Source organism: Fukomys damarensis, unplaced genomic scaffold (assembly GCF_012274545.1).
Source record: "Fukomys damarensis isolate Sample0158 unplaced genomic scaffold, DMR_v1.0_HiC HiC_scaffold_23, whole genome shotgun sequence".
Taxonomy (NCBI): domain Eukaryota; kingdom Metazoa; phylum Chordata; class Mammalia; order Rodentia; family Bathyergidae; genus Fukomys; species Fukomys damarensis.
In genome coordinates, this window is record NW_022900935.1 from 21,096,324 (window position 1) to 21,105,315 (window position 8,992).

Sequence of the window (8,992 nt, forward strand, 5' to 3'; positions counted from 1 at the left end):
CCAGGGCCCCAGCACAAACAATGAGGTGACAGTGAGGACACCAGACCTGTGGGCTTCTTCAGGGTCTCACCTGCTCAGGAAGCCACCCAAGCACCTTGTACTGCAGCAGTCCGAGCTGCTGAGGGCTGAGAAGCTCTGGGGAGCACTGGTGGCGGTCACTGGGCTCCCTGGGTGGTGAGGGAAAGAGGATGCAAATAGGAAGAGTCCCTAGGGGCCTGGGTTAACCCCCTGAACTCATTTCTGGCCTCTTCTTCCTGTGGGGTTAGTTAAAAAATAGCCTGTCATCCGCCAGAGCCTGGTGAGTCGGCCTCCATCTGGGGCAGGCAGGCCCCTCCCAGGCAGACCCAGGGCCCAGACCTGCCTACTCCATCCCCTAAGGACCAGGCCCGTCTGCCTGCGGTGAGGTAGCCGTCTGACAGAGTTCTCCCTTTGACTCTGCACTGAGTGCCCCAGTGCATGGTGCTTGGAGCCACCATAAGCCTAGGAGGCTGGCATCCAAATACCTGCTCTCCCATGCCAAAGGTGGGTTAGAAGGTGACCTTCTAACTCCCCTTTAGGGCACACACAGAGCAGAATGGAGGCAGGATCTAGCTGTCCGGCCTCGGGTCAATCCTGCCCTTGCTTCCAGGTGAGGCTGGACTGAGGCCCAGTGGGGCAGCAAGCAGCTGGCACGGTGGGTGGCATCTCTGCCCCCAAACTGCACGGCCCAGGGCCCACAGCTCCCCAGGTAGCACTGACAGCCTGCAGGTGTGGCCCTACGTGGCAGGAGAGTCAGATTTGGTGTGGGTCCGTGGCCCTCTGTGACCTTGGCCACTCCTTTCAGCTTCCCAGACACTTGGAGCTCTCATCTGTAAGTGGCAGGACCGGCGTCCCTACTGCCAGGGGTTACTGTGCCGACGCACACATGCCAGGGTCGGGCCTCCGTCAGTGCGTTACTGACAGGTACAAGGTCCTCGAAGTCCCGGGGTCATACGCAGCTTCCAACTGTGGTGACCACCATGGCTGTGTCCATGGGAACCGAGCATCTGGGATGGACCATAACACGGACACGTGGCTAGATGGTGGGGGTTTTCAGCCGTGGACAGAAACAGGGTGTGGATGGACCCCGCCAAGCTGAGGGGTCAAGGCTGCCGGTGGGAGTGGGACTGGAGACAGGGTGGACCAGGGCGGCATTCAGGGCCTCTACAGCATGCGTACTGGGCTCAGCCAACCCAGCCCTGGTCCCAGAATTCATCCTAAGGGACGAGTAGGGACATGGCCGTGACGCCAGTCAAGGGTGTTCCCTGCAGTGTCTTCATAGCAACAAACCCACCAACACCCTCGGCAGTGGAGCAGCTGACCCCAGGGAGCACCGCGGTGGTCCTGCTTGGGGGGCCCCGCACCCCGCCCACCATGCCTGCTCAGCAGCCTCACATCCGCCGCCACCAGGGAGGGGTCTGAGTGACCCCGGGGGACACACACAATATGTGGGTTACTTTCAAAACCAGGTTTCAAGCAGCAAGTACTGTGTACGTTCCCAATGTTATAAAAGAAAGGAGGGAGGGGATCTATACATCGAGCAGGAATACCAGAAGCTAGAACCGAAACACTGACAATTGTTCTGGGTGGCAGGATTGTGGGTGGTTTTAATTTTCTTCTTCATAATTTTATTATTTTCCAATTTTTCTTTAATGAATGTGCATTATTTTCCTACTCAGAAAAATAAGCTTTTTAAGAGCAGAGGGAATGGGGACGGCTCTTCCCCTTCTCTTCTGCACTCTAACCTGGTCCCAGAGTGGGACGGACATATTCATTGGTTCATTTGCTCGTTTGTTCTGAAAGGCTTCTGGCCCACCGCCACCAAAGCAGCTCAGTTCTGAGTGCCACGTCCTCAGGGAAGCACAGTCCAGGGCACGAAGGACCAGCAGCAAGTCCTACAATTCATCTGGACAAGGGTCTGTGGGCAGAGAGAAGAGAGGGGCCACACCCTCCTGGAGTGCCAGAGACAGTCTCACAAAAAGGGAAAGGTAGGAGAGGGCTTTGGTGTACGAGCAGGAGCTCAGGTGGCAGAGAATGGGGTTGGCCCACCTCAGAAAGACACTGTGGGCTCGTAGAGAGAGAACTGTGTGAGGGACGAGTGGATGGGTGGATACAACTGAAGCCTCTGGAGTCCGGCTCTTCAAGGGCGTGGGGTTGCCTGCCTCTCTCTGCCTCTCTATGGCTGTGTGTCAGAGCAAGTTACTAAACCTCCTGGGCTTCAGTTTGCTTGTCTGGAAAAGGGGCTAATGACCTCAGTGAGATACTGCCAGAACTGAGTCAGCCGATCACCGTAAAGCACTCGAGACCATGCCCGGCACATAGGAAGGGATGCTACTCGCTTTCGCGCTTCTGTTTACACTTTATGCCAGTGAGGACTTTCAAGCTAGAATCAACGTGAGTCCGTTCATTTGTTAGTTCTACTCCTGAGGCAGACATGCATGGTGGCCCTCGTTAGCACGTGTTCAGGAACCATTTCAGGTGCTAGGGTTGGCACTGCCAGATAAAGTACAGAACACCTAAATTATCAGAATTTCAGATAAACAGTGAACAACTGCAATATTCTGGACAACTTTATACTAAAAGCGTCCATGGGCTGCCTGGATCTCAGGGTCACTGGGTGCTCTGTGCTTCTGTTTGCTTCATCTGACAGCCCTGTCTGGGAATGTGATGTCAACCAAACAAAAACCCTCTGCCCTCCGGCAGCAGACATTCTGTGGGGGAAGAGACAGCTTCTCAGAAAAGTGTGCTCTCTCTCAAGTGACAGGTGCAGAGATGGGAAGGCAGGGCTGCATCGTGGATGACCCTGCGGGCCAGAGCGCCTGTCCGAGGCCAGGACCAGGTGTCGGCTGCCACCTTCTCTCTGGAGGCTCTGGATTCCTGTCACCTGGCTCCGCCCTGCCTCTGCAGGCTGCCTGGCTTCCTGGGCTCCCCGCCCCTCCAGCGCCATCAGGCCAAGCCTGCCCCTTACTGTACTCCCTGACCATGAAAATAGGAGAAAACAGGGAAAATGGGAGGTGAGGACAGAGATAAGAGGGAGGCAGCTCATTGTAGACCCCACTGAGGCTAGTCAGAAAGAGACAATCAGCAATGCCCCCCTAGCCTTCAACTGTCCCCAGCTTTGCCCCAGAACCACCCTGCTCTGCTCAGCTGATCTCCACCCTGAGGGCATCAGAAGAAAATTCTGTGTGCTCTGATGTCTCTGGCACAGGGCCAGACAGGGAGGAAGGTATTTCAGAGTAGGGTGGGGCATACTCTCCCCTCCCACAGCCCCAGTCTTCACCAACACCAAAGTCCAGGCTCTGCTTAGAGGTACCTCCAGGTGAGAAGGAAGGTTTCCCTGCAGCATGAGGGATTCGGGGTAGATGTTTGAAAGAACTTCCTGTGTGCAGGCAGGAAACTGTCCGTGGAAGTTGGTGACATCTCAGGGTCCAAGTCCTGAATGAGAGTCAGGGGGCCTCACATATCCTGGCCTCAGACTCCCCTTGGCCACTGGCCCTCCAGTGACCTCTGTGTTCCCCCAGGAGGGGGCTTCACTCAGGGATTTTCCAGGGGCCTCCCGCGGTGACCAGCCGTGATTCTCACAGCTGAGGCTCTGATTCTAAGGACCTTATGTGCTAGGTCAGAGACTTCACCATTGTGTGACTCAGACTGATTGCTTGACTGCTGAGCCTCAGTTTTTCCAAGCACAAGTGGGGAGGCTGCAGAACCAGCCAGGGGCAGGATGAAGATAGAAGGATAACTGTGTAGGAAGTGCTCTGGCACCATGGTGATGGTGTCCAGGAGTCCCGGAGCCTCCCTTGCTGACCCGTCTTGGGGAGCCTGACATTTGCTGGCTGTGGGATTCTGAGTCTCCAGGACCTGCCCACCGCCACCGTGCCCCCAACGCCCTGGCCTCCTCCACGTGCTGGGTGGCATGCCTGCCCCACAACCACATGAAAAGCCATTCCCCCGGGGTGTCCCCACACCTGGGAAAACCGGCAGTCTGCCCGGCACTGGCCCCGCCCAGTGGCTGGAACACCGGGCAAGATCAATGCTGCCCGGCTGGGCTCCCGGGCTGCCACCTTGTTCCAATCAGGGCTGGGCGCCTTCCGCTCACTCGGGACCCCTGCCTGAGCCCTGACCAGCTGCCCACTTGCCCAGCCCTGTGACCTCTCCAGAGCAGTGCCCATCACCTGACTGCAGTGGCTGTAGCCACCTAGGTTGGGCTAGGGTGGCTGAGCTAATGTCCCACAGTGGCCAGCAAGGGGGAAACCAAGCAAGCGGAGAGGTTTCCCCACATGCAAGAGAGGCCATGTAAAGTCCCCCTCCTGGCTCTCAGACCTGATGTGGGAGAAGAAAAAGACATAAAAAGTGGAGAAGAAACCGGGGACACACTGGCACTGCAGAGGAGGAGGGAGAAAAGCAAGTGGGGAGCAGAGCTCTCCTTCCAGCCCCTTCTCCGTGCCCTACCTGGGTCACAGGCTCAGGTCTGTGTCCCCCGCCTCTGGAGGCCTCCCCTGACTGCCCGGTCTAGAGTGTTAGTGATGGCTCTCTCTCCACCATGCGCAGTCCCACTCCACTCTTACCACGGTCTATTTCCAAAGCCGTGTCCCAAGACATCACCACATACGCGCTTTTATCACTCTGCTTGTTTGTCTTGTCTTTCCTGCTGCCACGAAAGCTCTAGGAAGCTCTGTGGCCATCTTGCCTTTTGCTGTATCCCCAGTACCCAAAACAACCCCTGGCACACAGCAGGAGCTCGGTAAATTTGCTGAGGCTTGGGAATCCAACGTGCTGACTCCTTTTGTCTGTTTCTTGGTTCTCCTTTTCCTTTCCAGCCCATCCTGCTCCCACCTAAGCACAGAGCTCCCCAAGACAGAGGTGGGGATGGGGGGCAGCCCAGGCCTCTGGGAGCTGCAGGAGCCTCTGGGTCACCAAGCCCACCCCTGACCGCCTGGGGCTTGGGGGGGATTGCCTTTCCACCATGAGTGTGGGGACATTCAGTGGCCTTCCAGAAGCCCACTCGGGGCAGCCAGATATAGGTGACAACAGTCAGTCCTGCTAGTAAGAAACTCGCACCAGCAGCAGATGACAGAGAACACCTGCGTCTGAGCCCTTGGCCTGGATTGCCAGGCAGGACTTGACACCCATGCTCCACCCTTGGTTCAGCTCTGCCCACACCCTTGGCACCTGCTTCTCCGAGGGCCATGGACCCGGTAAGGAGAAGGGGACATGGTGCATCGTACGGAGTGCTACCCCTCTGGGAGCAGACCTCCCTGGCAGCAGCCCCAACCCCAGCTGTCCACCTGCTGGACCTCGCTGTGGACTCTGGGGCCATAGCCCCATCCTGCTCCCTGGAGTCTGGGCCAGGTGTGAACTTAAACAAGTTGCTGACTTTCTTCCACCTCGGTTTGCCTCCTGTGTAACAGGGGCAATAAGAATAGTACCCAATATAAAGGAGGCAGCTGTGCAGATCAAATGGAATGATGTGACAGTACGGGTGAGGCTGCCCCGCACAGCAGGGCACAGTTTGACACTCAGCTCTACCCCTTCCCGGCTGGGCTGCAGAGATGCGGTGAGCCTTGGTTCGTCATCCGTGTAGCTGGTGACAGGAGCCCCGAGGTGTGAGGTGTCAGGGCAGGGGCAGGGACTGTGCTCGGCAGGCCTGGGGACCAAGCCTTGCTCGTGGGTGATGAGGACCCTGCCAGGGCCGCCAAGTGACTGGGCTGAGTGCCAGCTGGTAGACAGGACAGTCCAGCAGGAGTGGCGCTCGGGCCAAGAATGAACGCACCCTGGCTTTTTTACCTTGTGCACAGTTTGTGCAGCTCTACACAAATTTAAGTGTTGCTGATATTTTTCAGAGCTTTGGAGGCAGGTTGGCTTTTTCTATTTCTCGTCTTTCACTTTCCTTTAAAATATTTTACTGCAAAATGTAAGCGTGGAAAAAGGGTACAAAACATGAGTATTGTCTAAAGATATTAAACAGTAACAATAACAAAACGCAGACACCCCCATACACACCTATTAGAAAAATAAAGCCCTGCTGGGACCTTGGAGCTGCCCCCGGTCCCTTCCCCAGCCGCGTCCCCTGCTGTGGTAGGGTGGGGGCTCTCCTAGATTTTGTAAGAACCACGCTTTTGCTTGGCTGGGTGCCTCTTGCTGTCAGCATCGTTTTCTACTTGTGAGAGCAGAAAGGCAGGAGACGGTGAAAAGCCAGAGTTGCGGGATGTGAGCTCTCCAAGCTGTGGAAGGAGTTTAAATGCAGGCCAGAGTTCAGAGCAGGATCTGTTTGTCCCAGTTTACAGATGAGGAAGCTGAGGCTCAGGAGGCCCCAGGTCCCACAGTGCCTGGTTGGAACACAGAGCTCTGTCACAGACAGCTGGGGCGGGAGAGGAGATTTGGGGTTACCCTCTCATTCATTCCAGCAATGGTTATCATGGGCTGACCCTGCAGCGGACAGTCACATCTGGTCCAGCCTCCTGCCTTATCTGATACTTGAGCTCCTAATACAACACCGTGGTAGCTACTTGACTATTACCCACGATGGGGAGCTCTCTACCTCTAGGCGAGGTCACATTCTATTTCTGGCTGGTTCCCAATGGTTCTCTTTCTTGTACACAGTCCAACACCCACTGGCCCCAGCTCCACCCTTAGCACCCATTGGGTGCCTGCCACCAATGAGTCCCTCGCACATCTGCAAGCGAAGCTCTTACCCCCCAGGCCTGCTCTTCTGCACCACAGAGTTCCCAGCTGCCTTGAGAGCTCGTCATGTGACACACTTTCAATTATCTTCCCATGCTGAGGTCCCTCCGGGTGTCACGTGGGCCTTCACAGAGGTTCCCCTGGCTGCCTCTGCCTCCCCACAGGGTCTGGCTGTGGCAGCTCCTGCTCCTGCTCATCTCCCCTGCATCCAGGAGCCCCTTGTCCACTTTGAGCAGCAAGCATTTTCCCCACTTTACAGGTGGGGGCAAAGCGGGGGCTGTGCAATCCCAGGGCCTCCAGCTCCAACCCAAACTCGGCTCTGGGCCTCCCGCAGATGCCCCTTACACACACGTTCCTGTGAACTGCTTATACAAGCGGCTCCCACAGCGACGGGGGCCTCTGTGGGGGCTTTGTCGCCATACGTGTGCACACACTGCCAGTGGGTGTGAGAGTGTGCCCGAGAGTTGGTGCGCTGAGTAAGCACGCCTGTGGAGGGTGCGTGCACGCTTGTGTGTGAGCCCCCACGCGTCTGGGGTCCGGCAGGGACCGCCTCGTCCCGGCTTCCACCTCAGCAGGGTGATCGTCAAGTCTTAGCAGATCCATGTTGGGGACAATCACACCCTAGCCGAGGATCTCGCTCTCCCACCCTGGACACTTCGTGGTGACTTCTAACCCTCGGCATTTGTGGCACCTTGGGCCACAGTAGGCTGGTGGGCAGCAGGACAAAGGCAAGGGGACTGGTGGACAGGAGCCTTCGGGTGAACCATGGGGTGCTCTTAGTCAATCGCTGTTGGCACGAGCTTTTCACCAGTAGGACTGTGGCATTCGTCACCTGTGCTCTGGCTGCCCCAAGTGGGCTTCCAGAGGGCCTCTGAATGTCCCCACACTCATGATGTGACAGGAGCCCCCTCCCTGAGCCCTGGTCAGTCAGGGGTGAGTTGGGGACCTGTGTTGAGTCCAGTCCCAATAAGTACCCTGCGAGACCTGGGGCAAGTCCCTGACTCTCCTCAGGCCTCAGTTTCCCCAGCCATAGGATGGAATATGAGCAGGCCTGTTGAGGATTGAGCTCTGAATGCTGAAGACAGGCCTCCTGGAGTGCTTACACCCTCTCTTAAGGGGGCCCAGAGAGAGCCCAGAGAGGGAAAGGACTGCCCAGACTCCTCCAACAAGGGCCAAGGGAATGGCTCTTGGAGACACGGCCAGGCCCATGAGCCTCAGTCCCAGCCTGGTTTTAAGACAGTTAGTCCTTAGGGTCTGTTCAAGCCCAACTTTCTAGATTCACTGGGGACCTGGATTCCTTTGAAGTTCATCAAAGCGCAAAATGCAACTGCTTCACAGCTGACAAGGATGGCAGGAAGAAAGTGGGTCGTGAAAGCGTGTAAGAGACACAAGAAAGGACTTCCAGATATTTAGAATGAAGAGTAGGGGATGGGGCTGGGCCTCCAGCTACTTCCCAGGCCAGACTCAGGACAGTGACACACATAGAGTGCTAACAAATTTACTGGTGACACAAACCATTACAGAGCTCAGTCACACCCCCAAGCCCTAGGGACCCTGACCCCGGTCCCCTGTCACCCAGGTCCCTCTCCATTTGCCACTGACTGCATGTGACCTTCACGTCCCTGGCCTCAGTGGTGCCTTCTGCTATTTGGGAACAGAAGCACCTGACCTCACAGTGCCACCCCTGAGGTATGGGTGGCCGGTGAAGACAAAACACCACAGGGCGCAGAGCGGTTAAGAACACTCCCTACGGAGTCCAGGATACTTGAGTTAGAATCTAGGCTTTCTCTTAGCACACAGACACCTCTCTGAGCCTGTTTCTTCCTCTGCCCAGTTCACAAGTTTGCTTTGAAGTTCTTCTCAGCAAAGTGGGTACCATGTGCTCAGGAAACACTGCTCCCGGGGCTGGGCATATGGAAGGCACCCAGACGGACATGGTGATTGGACAATGGTGGGGGGAGTCACCGAGAATTTCAAGGCAGCACTGGCAGAGTGTCAGGCCCAGTTCAGGACCCTCATTAGGGTTGGGCCTGGTCCCGTGCCCAAGAAGCTGGCCCTGCCTCAGTGATGACTGGGGTGCCTTGAATCCATTCAGGGAGAAGGCTGAGGCCAGGACTGCAGCTGGAATCATGACTGTGGGTGCCCTGCCACTCTTGGTGGCTGTCGAGGCAGCATGAAAGACCGACTGTTCTCCACCTCGTTCTGCTCTGTTTTTATCTCATGCCATGCATACAGTACATAGTTGATTTCTTTCCGCAAAGGGTTGCGTTTTTTTTTTTTTTTTTTTTTTCCA